This window comes from Osmia bicornis, chromosome 6 (genome assembly GCF_907164935.1).
Source record: "Osmia bicornis bicornis chromosome 6, iOsmBic2.1, whole genome shotgun sequence".
Classification (NCBI taxonomy): Eukaryota; Metazoa; Arthropoda; class Insecta; order Hymenoptera; family Megachilidae; genus Osmia; species Osmia bicornis.
Window position 1 is genome coordinate 6,512,734 of NC_060221.1, and position 26,277 is coordinate 6,539,010.

General features: G+C 42.2%; 1 long non-coding RNA gene across 1 annotated transcript in view; it reads left to right on the forward strand.

The window, feature by feature from the left end:
- LOC123987859 overlaps positions 1–26,277 on the forward strand; it is a 140,734-nt gene that overhangs the window by 82,499 nt on the left and 31,958 nt on the right. Inside the window, exon 4 of the long non-coding RNA XR_006829498.1 lies at positions 1,647–1,711. This is a non-coding gene — a long non-coding RNA (uncharacterized LOC123987859). The remainder of the gene's footprint in view (positions 1–1,646; positions 1,712–26,277) is intronic.

Consider the following 26,277-nt stretch of genomic DNA (forward strand, 5'->3'; position numbering starts at 1 on the left):
CCAGGCATTCTATACATTATCGGTAACATATTCATAAAGGAAAACCTCTAAACACCCAATAAACAATCTCGAAGCAATCGAGGGGAGTACACCCAACGCTAAGGCGCCCTGTTCTCGGCGTCGAGGCGCAAGGTTCGCGGTCTCCGGTCGAGCATGAGTAGCGTACCGCATCCTTCCTGTGTCCTTTCATTAAGAAGGCATCGAGCGATCTGCTGTACTCGGAAGAGATGGTAGATCCAGTGTTACTTGCGCCGGCCGGTTGAATACGCGTCCAATTACCGACGGGACCGGCGTGTAATACGAGCTTTAATGTCCGAAGGTAGCGGCTTATTAGCCGGCTGCAGAGAAGCGATCGCGTGGAGAGGAGAAGAGGGATTGTTTGCTCGCGAGTTCGCGGCGCGAGGCGACAGGAAAGAACGGGAGAGCCGCGGTTAACCGGCGGCAAGCGAGTGGTAGCTGGCAACGAGCGAGCCTTTCGGGAAAAAAAGGGGAAGACAGTACGCGGTGGACGTAGTCAGCTCGGATCGACAGATCTATGGGACCGCTACTAGTTTTTCTCGACGCGGCGGCCTCGATCTGACGCGATCTTGCCGCGACACCGGCCAGGCTCCTCCGCGATCGCGCCAAACGCGACCGCTTCCCGGGAGCGGTCAGCTACCAGCTCGACGCGGACCCTTTACCTCCGGCATACCTATACCCTGGCCACTGGCTTGTTTATCGCGTAATAAATTGCGCGTGCGCACGTGCGCCAGATCCCCGCACTCGGGATCAAACGTCGCGACGCCCGTCGAGTGATCGATCGTCGAGATCGCGACTAGTATCTTCGCCTGTACATTTGGGCAAAAATTGCATCGATCATAGCGCTTTTCGATTTTCATCCCTATCTATTTTATTTTCAAAAAGTATGAAAAAAATCGGTAATAATTAGTGTCAAATCTGAATTATAATTAATCCTACTCTACTCTTTAAGAATTCATGAAGTATATAAATAATAATACAATAAATATCAGACGAATGATAAAATTTCTAAAGTCAACAACCAATAGATTCGCGAATAGAATCACGTCGTAAATAGTATGCGCCACGCAAAAGGCATTCCGGTGCATCGTTAACGTCTTCCTCCCGAGAGACAAGCGCGATCAATCTTCCGCATCCCGTTCGAAGCGTGGTGTCGGTGCTAAATTTACGATTAGCTGAACGGACGATTTCCTGGCTATTATTCCTTGATACATTTCTCCGGTCCCGTCGGCGGCATATGGGCAGCGGCGATCGGCTAAATATTACATCGAGCCAGATTCGTATCGTTGGCCGTGAGCCACGACTTTACGAGCTCTTCTTTCGACCAACGATCCGAATCGATTCATATAAAGCAGCTGGAAAGTTGTATGGGTACGTACGCCCTCACCGATGCGAACATTTGCCAGCACTCTCGTTGATTTATCGATCACCGTGCTCGCCTCCCGCCTTTCGATCCACGCGAGATTACGACGATCGATACGGATTTTGCGGAGCGTATCAATTTTTTTTTCGCCGATTTTATCAGCGAAAAAGTAGCGACGATTTAACGTGCTTCGATGAAATTTAATTCTATAATTTTATTATAATAGTTTCAATTTTTTTAAATAATACAAAATGAAATATTGCAGATGACTAACGATAAGAGGACAACAACGTCTTGTGGACTATTATCCAAAGGGTATTGCAGAAGAGGGTGAGTGCGTTATTTAATATTTTCAAGATTTCAAGCTAACCATTTATATGAAAAGCATGATAAAGTTTTCCAATGATCTAATGACCAAAGCAGCCCAAAATGCCACCATTCTGTCGTTTCATTATCGAACCCCCTTTTTCTACCCCATAAAGTCACGGGTTAGTAATGTTGCAAACGGTGGCTGGTTTCCATAAATCGTCCGATATCCGGCAGTCGAGCGAGTCAACGATAAGCGAGCTCGGTGAAATATTAGCGCAAGACCGCCCTGTTATCCCGTGCGACCGCTTGCCTGCGAAGCGGACTCGTAAATTTCGCATAATTAATTGCGCGAACGCATTAGCAAGGTTCGCGTTCTCCGCGTTCTACGAGCGTGTCGCGTCCGAGAGTGGTTGCGGTGATTAAGCCGGACACCGGATCTAGTTGAGGAGGACGCCTAGCTCTGCTGCGTTTCATCCAGACCGCTCGCGTATTATCCGCGAGATTTGCATCAGCTTGCTTGTTAGCCGCGTTCTCGCGAGCGATTTTCTTGGCAACCGTGAAAAATCGATCTAATCTCCGTTGGGTGCCTAGCTCGCGGGACCGCGAGGATCGCCATCTGCCACGTAAGTTACGACACTGTTCGCCGGGGACGTCGTGCATGCATGAGGGACGTAGAAAGGACGACCACCGCTCTTGCCACTCGCGTGTTCCTTGCTCGCCGAGACCGTGCCACGGTGCATCGTAATGCATTGTGTTTACCCGGCTCTCGTGCGCGTCTCCGCTGCCTCTTCCTTTTGTTCCCTCGTGAACTGCACTCGCTGGATGGCCGACTGCGCAATTATGTTTGCGGCAATGTACGACACCGTACGATCCTCTTCTTCTTGGACAGTGCTGCTTTTCGGTGCTCTTCCATACGATTTTCCGCTACCCTTAACCCTTTGCCGCGTAATACCGAATGACACTCACGACGCAACTTAAAGTTCAAATGTGGCAAAAGCTGGTATGTACTTTTAGTATGCTTGAATCATAATTCTAATTTACCATATATGCTTAATATTTCAATTTTTTAAATTTTTATTTTAAATTCAAGCAATGAACAGTTAGCTCTGACTGATGAATCTATAGAAAAAATCATAGCAGAAGGGGTTAACTATTTGGAAAAGTTAGAGCCCACTTTGATCACTTTCGACCTATTCTTGTCGATTTTCTTAGATTTTGAAAAGAGCTTGGCATGATTTAGATAGAACCACGGCAGCAACTAACGTTCCAAAATTATCACTTCATCATTTTTACCTATTCCAACTTATAAGGAGAACTTCCCAACTTAACTATTCGCATTTTAATGAATTTTAACATGTCAGTAGATAACGAGCTTGCATACAAAATAGTTGTTCAATATCGTAGTTCGATTTCGCGTTTACCGTTTCTGTGTCAACGGTACAAGCGTGGTAGCAAGGTTGGATGGAGGCGCTGGACCGTCCGATAGCCGTAGTCAGCTGCAATTAATTTGAAGCATTTTATGCCGGATAGGCGTGCAGTTTATTATGAATTTTAAGCAGAAGCATGGCGAGCCACGGCGTAGCCGACCGCGCCGGCGAGCATTACGATTGCAACGGAGATGAATCGTGTTCCCACAAGACACGTAGAGGGATTATATAACCTTTGATCTTCCTTACAACGGTTCATCCATTGTACAGGTTCTTTCTTCGAACTACGCCGCGGATCTAAATTATTGCCTAGAACTTACTTAAAGAGCGTAGATTATTATTTATCATCGTGATTTACGCAAATGACCGAACATTTCGAGCCACCAGATGTTTACGTTTAATAGTCGTACGCGAACAGAACCGCGTCTCGTCGCCCGTCCAACTTTGCCCGCTCGTTTCGCGAGCGACTCGTTATACGCGCGAAGAGATCGATATCGGATTGCACGCCTACGCCAGCCCGATCGGCAACTTGTATTTTAATTCACTCGTCGCCAGTGTAAATCAGCCTTTTTAACTTTTTCCTCGTAAAGCATAGCCGAGAAACGGTACGCTCGGCTACGGCCTGCCTGGCAATGCATCATCGATACCTAAGCTTCGGTACCGTAATTTCCACCTGTGATACCTCGTTGATACCGTATCAACCGTCTTGTTAACGTTGTCGAACTCTCGAAATATTATCTTATAGAGTATAGAGCGTTGAAAGTTGCAATTTTATCTATGAACTCTAAACCGGTCGATATAAGTAATATTAACACTTATAATTAGCTTTCTTTCTTAATTTCTTTTTTTACAACACTAAATTTTCTGTTATTCTATATGACTACTTCTTGATTGACTATATTTCATAAATTCCAAGTTAACAGATAAGAGTGATTTACACTTAGGCAATACGTATAGAGGCCATATCTCCTCGAGACCGTAGTGAATCTAAAGTTATGTAATTTCATTATGTCAGTGAAACTTAAGGGGAAAAAGTGAAATGAAGCATCTGCTGCAACCGATGATCTATTTGACGATACTCTTCCCCTTGATTCTGGAATGCAACATAGTGTTTAGAAACGTCGTTGTAGCGCGTCATGACCTTCTTTCTATGATTCACTCTGCTAGTTGAAGACATAAAGTACAGTGCAATTTATTTGCATGCATTTTATGTTTCTACCTTGCAGTTTCTTGCGAGCCTCTGATCTGCTTGGAATAAAAACGCGGAGATCCTTGTAACGCGTACGTTCTTTTATCGTGGAACTACTTAAATCGAGTCAGCGTATTTTCTCGAAAATATTTCTATGGGAAATATTTCTTTCATTTTCAAATTTTTCAAATACTGTAATTTACATAGCACTTTTGAAAACGAGTAAAAATATCCAACGAAAGATCGGTTCACCGTTCAAAGTGTTCATTCCCAAGGATCAAAATAGCTAGACAATTGGCCAAGATCGTAGGAGCTGAACGAGGCGTTCCTAGAACGTCGTCGTCGTCGTCTGGTCGTGACCGACGTCGTTGTCGTCTAGCTGACGCGGAGCGGAGCGGCGGGCAACGAGAGAACAACGTGCGAACAGGTCGCGCCGGCGTTTCGAAGATTACAAATGTTGCGTTGACCCTGGTCGTTCCAGGGTCACGTGAGCGCTCCAAATTATATGGAGCGAGTCGAGGGATGGCCGCAGCAAGCCGTGGACGTGATGGCCTGATCGTGGCTAGGTCATCAGCCGCTTACCAATCGGTGTGCACACATCGGCGTGTCCGCGTTCGGTTGAAGTGGTGCGATCTCTACACCAACACAACGGAGAACAGGTGGTCCCGCTCGATCGATGGATGGCTGGACGATAACCGTACGAGATGATGCGCTTCGCGATGATGACGATGATGAAAGGTGTCCACGACGCGTGCTTTCCACATCTAGATCACGGGACCTTTGCTCTCGATTAACCTGTACGTGGTCGAGACCACTCGTCTCTGCTCCTCTGATTTATTCGACCCGTTGTCCCGGTGCTTGATGCTTCCTACGTGGATGATTCGCGTGCAATTTACTGCTCGTAGGGGGTAGTTCAGGCGTTAATAAGGATCGATGGGCGATGAAGCGTTGAGAAGGAAAGAACCTTCGATGGTGTGCTACATCGTAGTGAAATATCGAACGCTTTAATTCTTCAGTATACAATTTCTATTGTTAGTTTAAAAGAAAAATCATTGCTAATAGGTTTTTCTATCACAACTTAAGAAATTTATTTTTCTTAATTCTGCTACTAGTAATTGTTTTCTCATTTGACAAATTTAATATTTTTCTTAATTTATTACAAATACCGCAATAGCAACGATGTATAATTCACATTCGCAAATAACATATCAAGCTTCTTAACTGCTAGACGATCAGAGATCGCGTCGATACGATCCAACCGCCACTAAATCACCCGATTGATCAATTACCCAATAGATTACTCGCCCTCGCACAGATACGCTTCCCGTCAACATCTTCCCTTCTTAGCAACTGAGTCGACGCGCTGGAATTCCTTCCGATAAGTCAGAAAGAGGCCCGGAATTCCGTGTGCCCGTACTCGCCGCATGTCACCGCTCGCGCTTATTTCACGAGGAACGTTCAGGGCGAGGGTTGTAGCCGTGAAGTATCTCGCGCTAGTCAGGAATTCTCGATCTTGCCGAAGAAACACGCTGGCGAGAAGAGATGAGAGAGGGAACGGGCGGAACAACAAAAGCGCGCGGAAGGTTGCCGAGCATCCCTGGGAATTCCAGTTGAAAAGGTAGTCCGTTCTATATACAGGGTGTCATTTAATTGGTGATACAATTGAAAAAAAAATTAAGATTACAAATTGATTCTTTTTTCAATTTGTAAACATTATTAATGAATTAAATAAAAATTAGATAAACTGCCACTTCTCATCGGAAATAATGTTTTACCCGGGAAGAATCTGAATTTTTTCGATTGTATCACCGGCTACATGACACCCTGTATATATCAGCCGGACGGAGGACATATTTCGAACGCGTCCTATTTATTTATTTTATTCAAGCGAAAAAGAGTAAGAAAGAGGACGGTCGGTCGCGCGAGCGCTGGCGCGGAGGACACGCTCGAGCAGAGATTAAATTCTCCGTACGTAGCGCGAGCTCAGGGTTAAGTTATGCATCTCGCTCGGCCCTCCCTCTCTTCGGGGACTTATCTTCGGGGCATCTTCTCTTTTATAAGCGTTAGATGGGCCCCGGTGCCGCGGCCCTCCGACACGGGATGCCTCGAGGCCAGCTCGCTCGCGTCCGTAAATCACGGATTAAATAAAATAGCCTACTCGCCGGAGTCAAATGAGATGTCAGCGCCATGGCCCACCGCCCTCGCCGACTTCTCCACCAAATTGCTCTCGCTTTCAGCCCCTGCCAACTCCACCTCTCTCGGTCCGGTCCCCTTTGCGTCGCCCCTCGTTCCTCCTGTGCACCAAAGCAGACGGATTCGAGGATGTACCGGGAAACCGATCGTCTGACTTAACGAGACTGCTGCAGTTAATGTGGGGAGAGCTAGCCTCTTGGCAGGACTTTGCTGTCCGATCGGAGAAAGATATTGTTTACAGATGTTTCTGTGCTCGATAGAGAGGATGGGAAGTCGTTTTGGTGGAATGTAGCTTTCGAGACGGGATTTGGATTAATGTTGCAGCGTCCTATCTACTTTTTCTATCCTTTTGTGATAAATTTTCATTTTATTTCGGGGAATAATGAGAAGAGATATCTTTATTTGTTAACATATGTTTATTTTATTTTACAGAATGACATATCTAACCCTCCGCCGGCATATTGGGTCACTGAGTTCCAAGCGAAATTTTTGTTTTTAATGCAAGAAGGCTTAAACATTTCACTTAAATCTCATTTCTATGTTAACTTTAAAGTTTTAATAAATATCTCAGAATTTTTTCAAATTTCAGTTTACCGACCACATGAGTAAAAAAGAACATTGTCAACGAAGGGTTAAATGATATTTATAATGAGTTATACAAGACGTTCATAGGTACAAATAATTTAGGAAAGATGCTATAAAATAAGTTCGATCAGCTGATCGTCCGACCGATTAAAGTTTCCCCCACACCCTTAACAAGGGTACTCTCGCGGCAAATGTCGATATCGTTTGCAACGTCTCACTCTCGATCCTCTATCTTATCTTCTCCCATGCATTCTCGCCGCTTTAATCTCGCCAACATCCCCCAGCAGCGGCGGGACATCGACGCTCACGAGCGGCGTGTAACGACGTCTCGCGTAGCCGTTGTCGGCAGCCGAGGGGCCGCATGTTCCACAGACGCCTCCGGTACTCGCGAGGACCCTTCCACTTAGCCGGTATCGGTACCCCGGTGTAATTGGAGCGATCGGCACTTGTTTTCGCACGCCGCGATCACGAGCGTTGCCGCGGCCGCCTCGACCTTTCGCGCGAGTACCGGTACTCATTACGCCGCTTCGAGAATCCGCGCTCTGCCTTCCACGCTGTATTCTCCGTTACGCTTGCCTGCCTCGGTATTCAATATCTCGGCCATACTTTGAGCTATGGTACCGCGTTTAAAGCGCTGCTGCTTTATTGCTCGCTGAACTTTTGTTGAGTGGATGATCGATCGTAATCATTCGTTTGTTTTCCGATTGATTTACTGCATTCTTTGATTTTGGAAATATGCCCGAGGATTATCGAGAGGAATTTTAAACGTTTCGACAGCAGCGTGAATTAATTATTATTAAGGTAGATCTGCCGGAAAGTTGTCATGTCATGAACGTGTTCGTTTGAAACATATATGGCTGCCTTTTTTTATATTGTTCGGTAAATATTAATAAATGTATCGAAAATGTATTATTTCCTTTTAATGCCAAAACGAACAGAACTTTCCGGTAGACCTAATATTTCGATTCGTTTGAAAACATGAAAAATCACGCTTCTCTGAAAGTCTGAAACGAGTTTCAACTCAATATTCTCTCGTTCTCTCGGTCTGTTTCGAGCTAGCAATCCTCTCGCGAATAGAGAGATCTAACGTTGATACCGGGCATTCGGTATGCAACACGATGGTGGCCGGAGGGAAAGCGGAGTACCGAAAGCCAAGGGGAAAGAAAGAGCCGGACAACGAGGAGGACGTCGGAAGTTACGAGGACGCGTTGTCGTAAAGATGAAGGCGCCTTCGCTCGTGGCTGCTCCCTTCGTCCGAGGACGACGTAACCGTCCAATTGACTCCCGTATATACCTCGAAGCGGGCATGATTCAGCCTGCTCGACTACCACGTTCGCTACTGCCGTCGGCTCGTGATGCTCGTGACCCGAGAATCTCCTCGAGGATACCCCTTTCCCGATCGATCGCTACCATCGTATTTCGAGCACCCGGGGGAGCAGTCTCTCCCTCGGTAACAATTCCTCAGATATTTCGGATCTTTCATACTTTTCAACTGGTTCATATTTACAGAACGACAACCACCGATCCGTGTCGATCAGTCATTAACCCTTTGACTGCTATGGACGCACATATGGGTCCGTTGATTCTTAATCATAATGAAATAAAAATTATCAATGCATATTAGTAATTATACACCGTATGCTATCAGACTATAATGATATAATAAAACAATGAAAAAATAAACACAAAAAGTTTAAGCTTGGAGTACTCAACCGTCAAAGGGTTAACAGAGGTCGAACTACATTAAAGTGTAAAATAATTATTCTAGTTCATTGAATTTCAATTAGGTATACTTTTTAGAATAATCACTAGCAAGTGTTGAAAGAACAAATCTGTTGAACCGGTGTGACTCAAAGGAAAAGTAAACCTAGAATCCGTGAAGGCGAAGCTCAAAATCGAAAGTACATCGGTCGCAGAGCCGTTCAATGTAAACTTCCTAAGCAGCCTTCAAGTGCTAAGGTGATTAAGTAAAACGGTACTTAATTACGTCACGTTCCAAAAACAATCGGAAACAGTTCCCACAGGCACGAAGTGAGTCAACGTTCGCCTCATAAATACATCAGCGTTGAACAGTTTGATCTGGATCGCCACCGCCTGTAATCATCGAACCGTGAAGAGAGCGCTGTGTTTGTCTTCGGGCCATAACCGCGAATTAAAAAGTAATATTCGTAATCGATTCGAGTTTACGAGCAGCTTTAAACCGGTAAACCGGCCGTTTCCTGTTCCCCCGATACCGGTAATGTCACAGGATACCGACCGGATCGGTCTTTACTGCTGCGTATCTTTTTATTACCGAACCTTGAAGAGCCCTAAGGAAGATCTATATGCTCGTGACACGATATGTAGCTTGAAAATCGCCCTGGGCTCTTTCAGGCCGACTTACGTCCTAATGGATACCCTCTCGGAACTCCAGTTTTCGTTTCAACGTCGAACGATTCAGTGGAGAAAGCGTGGAACTCGAGTGTGTCTAATCTTACGACTCGAATTAGCTTCAGCCGTTGCAGCTGTTCTACTTTTTCAATATTTCGAAGCTCTATTTACTCAATAAATTGAATTTTATTCACTGGGTGAAACGGTTTACGAGTCAATTGGTAAAATTATAAGTAACCGAATTGAAGATTAATTATCGGATGAGAAGATTTATAATTGACTAAAAGAAATTTCGAGCAGAAAGTCTTACACGGACGGTCCATAATGACGAAGAAGAAATGCGAGCAGGTCCTCTCGCCGGGAAGATGGGCAGCCGTGGAACGCGGCGATGCTCGTTCGAGAAATGAAAGGCGACGGAAAGCGAGTGTCGCAATTTCGATTTCACTATCGAAAAAATCGTCATCGTTAAGCCGAAGTTCGGGCACATTAATTAAGCAAACGGGAGGCCAGCTAATTGTACCGGAGCCGATAAACGGGGGCGCTCTCGTTCGTCGCAGATGTGCGGCAGAAGAGCCGCATAAAAACGAGCAGTTCACCTCGTGCCTTCTCGTCCACAGCGTGCTCCTCTTTTCAGGTCATCGATTACACAACGAAGGTCCAGAGGTACGAATCTTTTTACACGTGCACACGACACTCTCCACGATTCCTCTTCCCCGCTACTCCTCTCGTTTTGATACAGCTATGTCGCTACGGACGCGTAAAACGCTTCGTTACGCTCCGCTCGGACCAAGGTGGTAATTAGAGCGGCCTGGAACGTTCCTGGCACGCGGATCATATCTGTGTCTTCTTCTTCTTCTTCGTTCCTTTTTTTTTCGTGATGATCATTCCTGTCGAACGACCTCGACGACCTCCATTTTACTCTCAGGTGCATCGTCTTGGACAATTAAGCTGCCCGGTCCATGATTGCAAGCATAATCGATGAGAATCGATGAGAATCGATTTGCAAAAGACATACGTACGGTGTCCAATAAATTATTCACGCTTTCGACCACGTGAATATTAAAGGTATCGGATACGTTGAATTTAATTACAGGACAGGTAATTATTCTTTTATTTTTCACATTAAACTAAACGATATTTAGTTATTCAAATAATAACACGATATCGAAAGGATTTCGTATGGACCCACTATTCGGATAGCTGAAATAAATTATACCTACGTTGGAATTTTTAAAACTCGACTGCTATCCGAAACCTGATGATTTTCGTCTCGACTTTTTCAAACCTGACCCATAACACGATATTTATGGCATCGGATTGCATTAATTCTCTATACTTACTTTATTTCGACATCGGAGTTGCAGAACACAGTTATCTTCTTCGACTAATACCTTCGTTTTTGGTAAACGAGCACCCGTTACACGGGCCATCGTCGATCTTTATAAAGGATACAAATCAGATGATTCCTAACGGGATCGAAATTTTCAAAAGGTTTCTCGCCTAACATTAAAAAAAAGAGTATCGTTAATTTTCTCGACATTGAACTTAACGTTCAAGTCTGTGCATCTCATTACCTGGCAATCTGATAAATTCCTTGGATTTTGCCACAAATATTATTCCAATATTTCCAATTCTGGTTTTCAGAAAAATTTACCATTTCTGATAGAAGTATTTAAAGAAACTTTTATTACTTCGTATAATCTTTTCTTGAAATTTCTGGGTCTAATTTTTCAATTTGTAATTAGTACTTGGAGAAGATGAAGTATGAAAATGACGTGAAAGTGTTACGAAAAATATGGGCACTGTTTACGCGTCGAAGGAATCCCATGGTCGATAAAGGCCGCGATTAAATCCACTTTTCGAGCAGAAGGGGAGCACGTATCGGGTCGAAAGTTGCGACACTGCGCTCGCAGCTCGCGTTGGGAAAGGGATTCCGGATTTTCGAGAGGATCCTCATTATATTACGAAACTGACGACGTCGATGATTCTCGGAACAACCGATGGGCATCTGTGTCGGTCGATCGATGATCCTCCGACATTTCTGAAATTTGTTGACCTCCCTCGGCTTGACCACGCTCGACAATTCGACGTTCTCGCGGACGTGTTACGCAAAAACCGTGTCTTACAAAATCGAGCCAATTCACGAAGCGTCGCGGTCTTTTAATGCGTTAAGATTGCCAATTATTGACTCGTTGATGCCTGTTCATAAATTACAATTAGATATTCGTCATCCGTTATTAGTGGTAGAAAGTTTTGTAAACGACGGGACGGTGCGGATTGCGTTTAATCTTCTGCAGAGGATCAGAGGAAAATTAATTGAATTTTAGATGGGATTTATTAAGTTCGAAAGTCGTTTCTGATTAGGTATTGCAAAGAATTTTGGTAATTAATTTTTATGGTGATACAAAGTGTAAAACATAGCTGGATAGTTGAGAGATAGTAAAAGTGGCAAATTTTATTTCTTAGGACCTTGGATCTATAAATAAATTATTCCTGAAGTAATTTTGAATTATTCAACTTCAATTTATTTTTATATTTCCTACGGATAGGATTTATCTAAGAATTATTGTTGAGTAAACAATCTTTATTTTTCTCGATGAATACTACCAACTCCTATAGTTTTAGACTATAATAATAATCATTTTAGAATAATTATTGCGAAGAAATGCAGCTTCCGCTCAAGGATCCATATTCACAAGAATTTCCTCGAAATTTCGTCAATTACCGATGTCTCGTCCCATCCTCGATCGTCGTTACTCGCTAATTACGTAGCTATCGCGATGGTCAATTACTAAACGTAATTACACGACGCCGATCGCGACATTTGGGCCCGCGTTTCGTGCGCATACCGTGGCTCGGAAGGTCCCGTTCCAGAGGGTTTCGAATGTAACGGGATGCGGGAACGCAAGCAGAGATAATGATGCCGCTCTGATAAGATCGATATTATTACAGGGACGACGTGACGCGCAGGTGGATACGAGCGGGAAGATACGCGAGCGTGGACACGCGTGAAAGCACGCTCGTGCACGGGGCTAATGGAGCTGAAAGCGAATTACGAAAGCGAAGCCCTACGCCGGGACAAGCATAAAGCCGTCTCGTAAAACTGTAACGTTAATCATGCGAGAAAGGTTCTCGATGTTTTACGGGCTTAGGCTCTATGGGTGTCACGGGTGATCCAGATTCCTGGCAGGGTGCCCAAGCTTTTCACGGTCCCGTGACACGATCCCTCCTGTTATTCAGACTGCTCGTTAACCCGTTGACCGGCTCGGACGAGTTAACTCGTCAGTCGAGCGAAAAGATGCGGGGGGGCTTAATAATTTACTGTGTCGTTTATGTTTCTCGGTTTATCGTTGTTAGAAATTGTTGATAATCTTTCTAAATGCAAATTACATATTATGACGTATGACGTTTGTGTTATTATCGATAGGAGTATATTTTGAAGAAATTGCAGTGTAGTGCAAAGTCTCGTTGATTAAGCATACTTTAATTAGTAATCAAAGTATGATTTTTTTAAATAGTAGGTACGTGATCCCTTTGAATTTTACTTGGTAGAATTATGTTTGCTTCGTCTATTATATTTAAATTAATATTTTACATATTTAGACAACAATATAAATTGCTAACTGGTGAAAATTATAAACATAGCAACTAAGGTGTTAATCAAAGTGGGAATCAAATAACTATATTAATGTGTCATATGATCAGTATCAGAACATCTTAGAAATGCATTCGTTTGGTATGATTAATGATTAGAAGCTTCAATTGTAATCGTGTAATAAATACTTCACCCTACCGGTTAGGAATCAACTTACTTAATGAGTCTCGCTTTCACCAGACATTTCTCAACTTGTTTAAAATATTTTACTACCAGCGTATCAAACTAATATAATCGCCAGTATATTACAGATTAAGTAATAAGAATTTTTAATGGTGGAATATTAATAACAATTATCCTCCTTCGAGTAAACAAGATTTATTATTTGCAAAAATCCTCGCATAAAAATACTCGTTTATAGCGAATTAAACATTTGCGAATAATTTATTCGATCATAAAGAACTACAAAAAGGAACGCCTTTTCGGATTAACATTTATCGCAAGAAATCGAATGATATTCTTAGCATTTAAATAGTGTTTATATTTTTATCTTCTTGTAATTCAACCATTGTTGAATAATTTATAAAAAACTAACTGGCTCTTTTCACGATGTCTTTTTTCATCTCCATTTAACAGTGTTTCCCAACCGATCTGATGTAAACTGTATCAAAAGTGTTGTAAAACACTGCATTTATATTCTGAAGAATCAGATAATCAACACGAACATTCCGAAAATGTCGAACCTCCTATACAATTAATTTCGAGGCTCAACTTTCCCTCGGAAAGTTGTCCGTTTGGAATCGGGATCATTCGATCGTGCGAGCCGATAAAAGCGATTTATTATTTAAGCAAAGAGATAGCGATCCGTGTAGCAAGTTCGTTTTTTCTGATTTTCAATTTCTCATAATCGCCCACTGTCACGCTTCAATGAAGTCATACGCTTATCCGTCGTGTATCGACGATCGATCGGTGCCATAGTTCTCACAGTACCGCCATGGGATCCCGTTTCATCTGAATATTTCACGTTAATCAGAACCATTTCTACTTCCGTAGTCGAATTAGCACACATTAATCAAAGTACACGCCTTTTTTTCACGTGACCTCATTTAACCGCATTTTTGCAACAAAGTTGAACATTTCAACATTGAAACCATTTCTTGATCGCTAATCGATTGATTCAGGTATCCAGTTGATCGTTATCAAACTATGCTTCGCAATATTTGTATTAATAAAAATTTCATGAGATCCTCTACATCGATAATCGAAAACCTCGAACTTCAAGAAACCTGTTCAAATATTTTTGCCTCTATTTAATCAACTAAAATATGATATTCATATACAATCTTTATATTGGACACGACAGTTATCCTAGTTCCAGCGATATCTTAAGAATCCCTCGAACGCCTTAAATCTTCTCTGATGTAATATAAAAAAATTCATTTTGTATTCATTAAAAACTTCGTCTTCAAAATTCCTGTGTCTCAGTCTCGATTCGTTAACTTTGCTACCAGCTTGAAGTCGACGAAACAAATTCCTCGTCGCGAAACGTCCGTTAATAAACTATCTATTTTGCTGACCGGTGGGAAAATTCATTCGGAAATAATCCCTCGGGGGCAGAGGGATCTCTTTCTGTACCGCAGCATCCAACGATATCAATTAAACGGTCCCAGGGAGAAAACCGAGGGACCTGATTTCGCCCACCCACGCGTAGGACGCGTGTAGAAAGTTCCCCCCGATGGTTCGACGCACAGAACGAGAAGAGAGAAGACGAGAGGAATGGTATCGCTGGTGTTTCGTCGTTGGACGCAAATCAGCCCTCCGCTGTCGCAACGTCCGCCGTTGAATTCATATTTTTTAATTAGCCAGACTTATGGGTGAGGCCATCTCGTTCCATACACCAGGCACTGTATCATCCGGCTCCCTTCCTCCAAGTGTCTGTTCTCTTTTTCCTCTCTTACCTGTCGTATCAGCCTCTCCCCCGGCTCTTGTGCGTCGAGATTGTTCGCTCGCGTTCCATTCGTGGAAGAAAGAGTCGCGTGGTACATCGAGCTTATACAAGGTGTCTCATAATAATTCCAATTGTCAAGTTCATGCATCGAATGTACATCAGTCATTTTTAAATTTCTTTAAAATTTTTTCATCAATGTTCTGATGAGGATCCCAATGGAGTTTTTTAATTATTTTCACGTATGGAATTTATTTTTGAAGTGGGTTGTGTTATGGGACACCTTGTATATACAAGCCTCGACCGAATCTGAAATTCCAGCACGATGGCACCGATAAATCAACGACAAATAGAAACGTCGTCTCTTCCTTGCCTTCAACTTCTTGCCCGCGCGACCTCTCTCCCGTGCCGCGTTCCACTACGATTATCTACCCGATGAAATTTATGGTCGATAGCGACCTCGAATGGGAAACGGTACGATTGCGTAATTCGTACGGGGGTCGTCTCGATATCGATACCTTTTTCTCCCTTCGCATTTCATTTTAAACTTCCTGTATAAATAACGAGACCTCGAAGTAGACTGTTCTACCCCCTTTCAGGAATATTGAGATATAGAGTAGTCCTTCGTTCGCTCTTAATTTTGGACCCATTATTTTTTCAAATAAAGGTCATTATACCGAATAGTGATTATAGAAGCGATTCGATATTCTATCGGTAGGATTTCCTTGAAATTACTATGTAACATTGTGCGCGATGCCGTGGCAGAGTTCGTTGATCCGAACAGCAGGAACATTTTATCTGTCGACCCGTTTCTTAATATCCATTTGTAAATCCCCATATATTTTCGTTCGCGGAATGTCAATGTGGTCTGGCCGAATGGCTGCTCCGTGACTCGTTTATTACACCTTAAACCGGGCGAGTGTCGTTCCGGCATGGTCCCGGTTCGTTAATCGAGCCCCATGAACGGAAGATTCGACGATTATGCTCGAATATACGATTGTATCAGGACACTTGTCCCTTCGAATGGGATTCTAAGTTGTAACTACGGTTTTATGATGTTCCTGACGAGCGTCACTGTCGTTTATCCGGTAAGCATTAAAATTACAAACGAAAACAGCAAAATGATCACCGGATTTTTCGGTAACATACTTACAAATTAACTACCAGCTTTCAATTAGTTCATTGTAATTTTTACTGGTTAGAATAAATCGCTTGACTTAGCAGGCGTCGATTTAATTTGAAAATAAGTAATCACAGTGTAATTAGGAGTATTCCGAATCAATTACGTGAGCATCTTTCGAACGGTATTAAATAACATCGTCTGGATGAATCTTGTATGTTAATTAACTGTTTACAAACTAATGAACACGTTCTGCAACAAGTAATAATTGACGGAGGAAAAAAATGAATATGTATCTAGGAAATTACTGTACAATGATTCGAAGTAAACGAAAGAAGTATGCAAATTCGAGCGGATGTTGGTCGCCAAGCGTCCATTAGCGGATGATGTTGCGTACCAAAACGAAGAAGAAGAAGGTACATTCGAACCCAGACTTGCAATGTGAAATAGCCTCCATAACAATTATAACAAACTGCCATTTAATCTCTCGTTTCAGCGAACGAGATACGTCGAGAGCCCGTTAACGGCGGCTCTGCCCCCATAATCCTGGCCCCGAGTCTCGTTTCCGGCACCGATAAGGTGGCACCTTTTAAAACGCGAGAAAACGATCTTGCTCCGGTGCATACGGTGAAAATTGAAAAGTAGAAATCTCTTTCACGCTTTAATTCCGAATTAACGGCCGGGATCGAAATGAAATACCGTGTAATTTGCTATCTCTTATGCCAATTTATTTTTGTTTATTTTATAAATTCGGGTATCTACGCTCGGTTACAGCTAAGCTCACAAAAATCATATTCGGCGATACGGGACACGGTAACTTCAGAGGATCTCAGCAATAAAATTTTTAATATATAGAGATCCGTGAAAATTAGGGACTGTCGGCACCGAAAATCGGACCCTTATCTTATAGCCCGTTATCTTATTAAATAATACATTACCGTTAGTTCACAGTTTTCTTATATTTCAGTGACATTGCAATTTTTTACAGAACAAAATTATTCTACTCTCTTTGATCCTTCTACAAAAAATATTTTTTTCAATTTTGTCATTCGTCAAAATTTCTCGCGACGAGTTTTAACGACGCTCCAGGCAACGCGACGTTAAGTGCTGTACGATAAGCGGTCGGCTTTCGCGTTTACGAGGGTCATTAAAAATCAGGACCCGGAGTGGCGAATCGTCGCGGCGAACAGTGGGGTGCAATCGGCGGCAAAAGAAGGCTGAACGTGGCGACACGAGCGGGGCTAAAGGGCTCCGGATTGAGACGACTCGCTCGACCTACTACGAGGGGGTTGTTTACGAGGCCATATAGCGGCTGATATTTACAATGATGTCGAAGGCGGTCGTTTAAAATCATTGCACCCTGCGGAAGGACTCCCCACTGGCTTTACGCCCGCCACGCATCCTCGCTTTGCGTATCTTACCTTCGTAAATATCGTTCCACCGCATCGAGATTTAATTTTCTCCGCTGATCCGCGAGCTGATTGGCAGTTAGAGGATTTTAATTCCGTCGACTCGGCCTCCGACCGTAGTGACACGCTGTCGTTTCGAGGCTGGACGAGATTCCTTGTTAGGATTATTATTTAATCGCGCAGAGCGATTCATGGGGTTGTTACGTGGCCGCGACGTGGCTCCCCATGTTTTCGTGGGCTTATTTTTGGGCGCAGTTTGAAGATCGGAATTATTCGTTGCTGGAGTAGGGGTTCGCTAATTTAGTGGGCGATTAAACGTGTCGGACAGGAATTTGGTTTAAATTTGAAAGGTGAATATAAAATATAAAATAAGAATCAGGTAGGATCGTAATATGAATTTTCATTTATTATAGATGTATTCAAATAATTCAAAAAATGATTTTATCAATACAAAGAATAAAATGATTCTTATTTTATCAAACGAGTGAAAATGAATGCCAATTAAATTTTCGAATGGCATCGGTGCCGTATCGAATGTAATACACCGGACAAACAAGCACTGATTATGATTCGAGGCAGACGTATACCGATCGGACAATCCTGCGGAACGAATTGTCTGGAAAAGGGCACGCAGAAGATCGGTGCCCTTGATCGGTGTGCACGCTTTGATCCCGCTTCGCTAGTCCCGTCGTGCTGTAACGCGCTCGATCCGCAAAAAATTAGCAAGAAACTTCCGCCTGTGTCTAATGGCGGCACACGGCATTTACTCGGAATCGAACGTCGTCAGATCGATCCTTCGTCGATTCTGTCTTCTCGCACGGTTGGGTAGGTGAGCACAGAGCCGACTCTGAAAAAGTTGATTTGCTCGTATAAACTAGTTACGTTATTTACGGAAGGGAACATTCCGTAAAGGAGGAGGTATAGAGTGTTCGATCGAATTGTTAATTAATTATTAGGCTGACAACAGAACTGAAAATAGAGAAAATAAAGAATTTTAATTCAAAGCGATACTTAATTCGAAAGACAAAAATTGTTCCATAATACAAAATTTCGATCTAGCAAAAGAGTTATTAAAACGGATCTTCCATTATAATTTCCCTGCCAATATCAGCAAGGTTTGGTCCTCTCACGCTTCTTCAAAGCGTATTTCCTCCGCGAGCTCACGGTTCTCTCCACGAGCTAGCTATCCAATTACAAAATTGTATATTTACGCGTTGGCGTGGGTGGCGAGCGTGTAACAGGAAGTCGAGTAGCGGCATTGCAGATGAGTCGAAGGACCTCTACCTATGCCTGATCGAGACCCGCCGACGACGAGAAAATCCTGCTGGAAGGTGTCGCCGCACCGTTTCGGTCGTGGCTTATTAATTTGCATACACATTTTTCATCAGACACTCAACACGAACGCGGTCCTCGCTCGTTCACCGACCCTATATGGACGATACCAGCCGACTACCGTCCACGGTTTAACTATCTTTCGATCCTGCGGCCTCCGCGGCATACATCGAAATATACTTTATATCCTGGCGATAGAATCTGAGGAGCGATTTCGTGTAATGATCCGGCATGCCACGGGCCGGAAACCTTTCTGTCTGCTTTCTCTTTCGCTGCCGGCTAAGGACACTGGCTTTTCATCGTCGAGTATTTTTTTGATGGGCTGCTCGATAAGAAGGAGGATTGCTCTTTAGATCTTGGATCCTCTTTCGGAACGCGTGTGTACGTGTGCCCGGAGAATTTAGGGCAAGAAGATCGCCGGCTTCCGTGATAAGCCGGTTTATTTACTGGAAGTAAGCTTAATTTAAGGAGAGATAAATATTTTTTATATTGTCACGGTTAAGGAAGAAACGGTGATTCGGAGTGGATAAGACGAAGGAACAATGTGCACGATTCTGACGGGGACAATTTTTCTTTCTTGTTAGTGGATCGTTCTTTCGTGAAAGACGTCTTATTTCAGCTAATTTCAATCATTTCCTTGTGAATACGGAGTTTCAGGAAACTTTATATTTTCATTTAGATAAGAACTAAATAAGGCTCGATGATATTTTGTGAGGTGCGAATGAAGTTCTTTATTAAGAACCCACCACGGATTTTATGTTTTACTTCTGAAAAACAGAAAGCATCACGTAAGATTGTACAAGTTATTTCATTTATCGTGAATACTTTACACCTTGAAAAGTTGACAATTTTATCCATATTTATACTACTCTCAATTTTTAAAGTTTTAAAACTTCGGCTAAAATTTTTTAACTTTTCAAACTTTATTTTTAAAGTACTAAGTACAAGTTATCTTCTTAAATGTTTAATGTATAGAAGAAGGAGATTAATTTACAAACTATACATTTTTATTACAATTTTATAGTGATTTTCTGGTTGCGACACGCAGCATAGTATTAAATCTCTGGTTTATTGCTTATATGTATTTTACACGTTATCCATCACTTAACACTATATAAGATAATTACCGATTTATGAAAAAGATTGGATCTGTAATTGCTTAATTTCACCAAACGCGGTTTTCACTTGTTCCAATTACCTAAGACGTAAACCCGAGAATCTTTTTTAACGAAGCATAAAATGCTAAGTTCTTTTCTCCCCGTGTGATCATATTGAGAAACAAATAAATTTACAATACAACGAATGCATTTTTCTTCCACGATGTTTACGATCGGGGGTCGTCCTCAAAAGTGAACATACTCGACCACATTTTTCCAATGACCGTTCTTGATAGATCGTAAAGATAAGAATACAAACAGGTGGACTTTTTACGATCTTCTGCTCCCTCTCGTTTCGATTCCAGATTCCTTTTCGTTTGTGCGATGACGTGCGAGAAAAATTACCGTAAAAATGAATTCTAGGAGACCTAAGTTTCTTGGTATTGATAGTGAGACAAATAAAAAATAAGTCTTTTTTTTGTTGCTGGCAGAAATCAACTTTGTGATTTAATATTAAGGACCAACGTTGCATTAGAAATTTTTTCAGTCAATTTTCATTATTTAATGTAATTATCAAACTCTTGGCAACAGTTCGCTATCGATGATTAGTTGAGAGTAGAACGGACTTTCGTTCGTAGATCGCCAACGATTAAGTATAATTTTGGTGAACGGTCGTCTTAGAAGATGAAAATTGTTCTAAGCCTGCTAGCGATTAGTGAATTACCTAGTAACATTATCTAGCAGGTGCGTGTCTTTAATAGAGATATTAAATTGGAGCTACAGGCATTTGACGCATCGAATCCGCTTTGATGATTCTCAAAGGGGGCGTTTTTAGTTATTTTTTTTGTTTTCAACAACCGAGTCATTAAGGTCGTTTAGCATTGCCGGGTCATTAAAGTCACTTAGGTCGACACGTACAGAGTTGCACAGTCATTCGCGAGTGATTAATCGTCCCTCACTAATCTTCTATCAGTGTTCTCTCGATAATAACTGTTTTTGATAGAGTGCAGGTTTATAGAAAACACTTTGTTAAGAAATAGATCGACAACTAAATGAGAGTAATGAGAGGCTTCTAGTTATTACTAACATTCATTTTATTTGATTTTCAAGGTAATTTTTTAACCCTTTGACAAAGTGTTCTTAATATAGGTAATTACAATTTAAATTAAAATTTTCACTTGCTTTGAAATTTCGTCTCCTTGTATTTTAAAAGTAAATTATAATAAACGAGGGACACTATATAATAACGTTGTCCGATTGTTTCTTGATGATACTGTAACAAATAGGAGAGAAGATATAACTCGGAGAAAAGCGATGGATACTTAAGGAGCGAGGATCTTATAAAGTACAGGCACGTATGCATAATAATTACCGGGGAAAGTTATTCTGCAGGATAATCGTTTTGAAAAGATCTCTGCCTAATTTGGTACTTTGACTTACTCTTACAAACAATTTTACTTCCTTTATTCTCGTTACTTGTTTGAAATTCTAGTCACAATTTCTCGTATTTATAATTAAACCGTGAATATTTATACAATTATAACATATCAAAATAAGCAAATATGCTTGGTAATTATTCACCCATCTATTCTTAACCAAAATTCAAATATTTATATTTCATAAGAATTAAATTTCTGCATCTCCGATCCATTTGATTACACCCGAACACTTTAAGGATACATTGTTTCAAAGATATCTCGTCGGACCCGTATACGGTGCACCTTGGAAAAATCCCTCTGTCAATTACACCTAATCACAGAGTCTCCACGGTGCATTTCAAGCACCTCCCACTAGGATCCAAGATATAAAAGCAAGCAGTCGGTATCAATGCAAGATGACCCGTTATTTCACGAGACCGTGAGTTCACAGAAACTTCGTCGTACTTCCGCGAGTCAGAGTCTTGAAACTTCCCCAAGAGGATCGTCTGAAGTTCGCGTGCACTTCAGCGTCTCGCCGCGGGGAGCTAAGGCAGGTTTGATGGAGGCTCGTGTACCTGGCATCGCGTCGACTCGATGACTCATTAATGAAGCTTGTGCATCGCGTATTGCGGCATGCACCGTGTGTTCTCTAACGTGTGTGCGCACGTCGGGCACACAGGTACACGCGATCGTAGGCCGGTTGTGCACCTTTTGTACGTGGCGGCGGTGATTGGACAACGGATACCGTGGCGACCGTGGGTAGATCGGTACATTTGCCGCTCATTGCTCTCCGATCCCGCGGCTACCGCGTAAGTAGATCATGTCCGAGCGAACGCCGAGGGACGCGTGGATCGAGCCTTATTCCTGGATCGGTAACTGGTAATCGTTACTATCGCGATCGTGTCGCTGATGCTCGCCTTTGATGGACCGTGAACGATCTAGATTCGATCGCGCGACTAGATGCAGCGTTCAAGTCTTCGGACTCTCGTTGCTTTTGCCGGCGTTCAAGTCTCCGCGCTCGCTTCTATTGCCGGCGTTGAAATCTCCGCTGAGTGACGAGATCAACGCCTTCGCGATCGATTCAATTACTGTGAACGCATTTCCTTTCGAATACTGTGATGATCTTTTGCTAATTGTTTATTTATTTTTGCAGTGGTACATTATATTTGATCCTGCATAAATTTAAAGTAATTATTTCTTTTTCTTTTCTTAAGAGAAAAAAATTAACGCGTAAAAGAAAGTACACTGTAGATATTATTGGTGTACATTGTACATACAAGACCGGTGGCACTCCTGGTAAAAAAACAAGGAGAATGAAATCGAATTCCATTGGTGATGGGTGCTCGCATATCTCGAACACCTTCGACTGGTTCGACAGCGAATTCTTTATGCAAATCCGTATCGACGACACCGGGCGATTATGCAAATTTTTTACTGCAGCATTGACAACCGCGATTTCGCATCGTTCGTTTGTTCACGCGTTCTTTTGTTCACCTTGTTCGGTCCATCGATTCTGGAACGTGCAACGTATTCCTGCAGAACGGATTATTTTTTGTTACAGATATTGTATGTAGAGTTATTCCGGTGTATTTTAAGTGAGACAGGTTCGTAAAATCTGTAAGAAAAAAATCTATGCAAATAGGAATGCGAATGCTTACAAATTTTAGTTTTCTCTGCTATACTGAATTCTCGTTTCTTTTTTATCCCAGAGTTGAAAAATGAGATTGATGGAAATAAGTGCTACGAAATGAAGAGAGAAAAAAAAGGAATTATAATATTTTATATTTTTTCCGCCGTATAAAGGAAAGATATCACGCTGTGATAAAACGACATATTAAAATGAACAAGTTTTAATTCATGAAATATGTATTCTGATGTAGAAATGAGTCTTTCCTCTCGTTGACTCGATTGTATCTAGAATTTTAAAAAGCAATTCATCTTGTAATCAGAGGGATACATTAACACAAGCAGGTTTCGGATAAATAAATTCTCAAAAGTAGAATAATATTCTGTTTCAGTTTGTAGAATACGATCTCACGGTACACGTGTGACTGTTTCTTCGCCCCGGGGCAAGAAGATGCAAAATTCTGAAAACATTTTGCTACCGATATCTTTTAATTAATCCCACAATCGCAAGAGACTGCTAATCCAAGCAAATTCAATACGATAAATCTTTCAAGCAGCCCAATACTCTGCTCCAAAGTATCTGGTTCGGCATACAAATGATGAGAATCAGAATTATAGAAAATTCTTAAGGAAGTAATAAATTTAATTAGCCTAAATTAAAAGACATTTTGGTAACCTTCCCTTGTTATAACAAAAAATACCAGAAGTAAAAGGAAACGAAAAAAAAAATAAAAGAAGTGAGCAGAGAGTACATTGAATATCAAAAATCATCACCGCTGTAACTGAATATAAAAAGAAAATAAAATAAAAAATAATACTTAAGATGAAATCAAAAGTGAGAAGAGAACGAGCTCTTCTACAAAACTGACCAGTCACTTAAAACGGGAATCCACGAAGAAGCTTCAAGATTAATACAATCTAAAGAAGTAACGATTTAACAAGTACATCCTGCTGGCTGTGTCAAAAAAAAAAAAAAATGAGACGAGAAAAAATCGAGTCCCGTCGATTTAAAAAGTTGCGGGATTTGTGTTTAGATGCAAAATTAAACTTTTATTAACATCAGCACGTGTACGTACTGAATAGACTGTGTACGTTCGTGTTTCGAGAAGTGGTTTCATCAATCTGACGATTAATCCTGGCAAACAAAAAAGGATGCGATCAATTTTAACGCAATAAATTCTGAAATAATACACGTGTCGTTTATCCGGCCTGGTGGAAGCGTTCGTCACCTGCGGCGACGACAGTGCTGTTCGCGATGCCCTTATCCGAAAAATACTTTCGCCGGTTCGCGAATACCCCGGAGGCTGCTCGGTGGTACACGCTCGAAGACGCTCGTGTTTCGGGGCCGCGACAAATTGGAAATTACCCTTTCGCGCACGGTCGTCTCGATTGAGATTAATTGATTTTTTTCGACGAGCTGAGCTCTCACCGCGCGCCACGGCGAGGAGCCCTGGTTCGCCATTTTCGGCGAGGAACGCGAAGATTGAGATCGTGAGAACCGTGACGGAAGGATAGAACGCTCGAGGGACGAAGAAGCTTCTTCGTGTCTCGTCCCGTGCGACGAAAGCGGTGCTCGTTGTTCGGCTTGCGTCACACGAAAGTATCGGAGCCGGCCGTATCGATGATCGTGATAATCACGATAAGATTGGACGAAGAGAGGGCGAAAAAAAAAGGGGGCCACTTGTGAAGCCCGCGATGCTCTCTCGACGCCTGTAATTGCTGCTCACCGAAATTGGAACCTGATTCGGGCTCGATTCTTCTCCTCTACGAGGACGAGTTTGACCGTAAAGAATCACGCTGCTGTTCCTCATCTTGTCTGGGTAATTAAGAGATCGTTTATACAGGGTGTCTCTTTTTTCTCGATCCATCCAATTACCTGTTGAACTATTCATTTTATTTCGTCGCCAGGTTAATATATCCCTCAATTATCCTACTATTCTCTTCGAATAAACGCAAAGAAGAAAAAGTCATCAGAGAATCTCAAAGAAGACTTACTTTCACGACTAGCTTCCGAATGATCCAAGCAAAATAACGTCTCTATAAAAACGCTTCCAGGTGTTATTAAATAAACGTGCATTATGCAACGTCAATATTTTAACGTCTTTCAAATTGACTCGATTCGTGAAAGAGAAAAAAAAGAAACGCAGAGGAAGCGAGGGTGTTGGAAGTGTAAAGCGCCTCGGACGAGGTCAGGTTAACGTTGAAACGTGCAAAATTTTGCGCGCTTCGAAAGTAGTAATTTCCTATTCACGCAACAGATTCATAATAAACTCTCGGAGGCTACAATTCCCTGGTAATTTCATCTCGAGCGATCCTTTATATTCGGCCGCGATCTCCACGCTCGCCGATTAGAATTGCTCGTTTCGTCCCGTCCTTGATAAACGAAAGCCTCTGGCTGCCTGCTTTCCAACAACGTGATTCGCGTACGCTTCTCATCACCTTCGTCGTTAACCGAACAATCTGGTTAATAGTTATCGCCTGCGTTATTGCCGTCGTTGCTCATTACCACCCGGCCGTGTTTGCACGCATTTACATCGTCCAGGTGGAAAAAGGATCGCGAACGAAGCGGAGCATTCCATCGGATCCGACGATGATTCACTCGACTTTTCTTTTCCTCTTCGAGGTGCTACGATCGTTTCGCGATCCGTTCGAAACGCAATGCCGCTGGTCATTCGTTAGAATGTTTCAGAATTAATGAAAAAATGGCCGTAGGACAAATCGACAAATCGTTTAAATCTTCTTAATTCAATTTTGAAATTTACCGAGTATTTGATCAGTCGACGCGATAACAATGGATCATGAAACGGGAGTGTGACTAAATTATCAATAAGGTGCGAATAAATGCTTCACCGTTAAATCGGGTTATTAATGACTCACCGACATCTGATTACAGGCGATGGCACAATTTCGTTGTGAGAAACGTTTTTCGCCGCTGAGTATGCGTTCTGGGAAATCGATGAGTGTTCGGAAATGGTGAAACAAAAATTTCGAGAAAGTATTCCTGGTACTGGAAACTGGTTCGGTGGCGGATGTAAAAAGCGGTAGATGTGCCATTTTACCAAGAAGCAAGACTATCTAAGAATTTTTGTCGAAAGGAGACAGAATCAGGGAAAATGAATTTTCATTTTATCTCATGGCTGAATGATTCCCTTTTATTTCAAATGAAATCAGAAATTTTTACAACAAGCTATAACAAGAAGAGGAATGAAGAATATAAATAGAAAGCATTCTCACAGCCACTCGCAACCTTTTATCCTAAAGCTTAGTCTCAAATGGTTTCC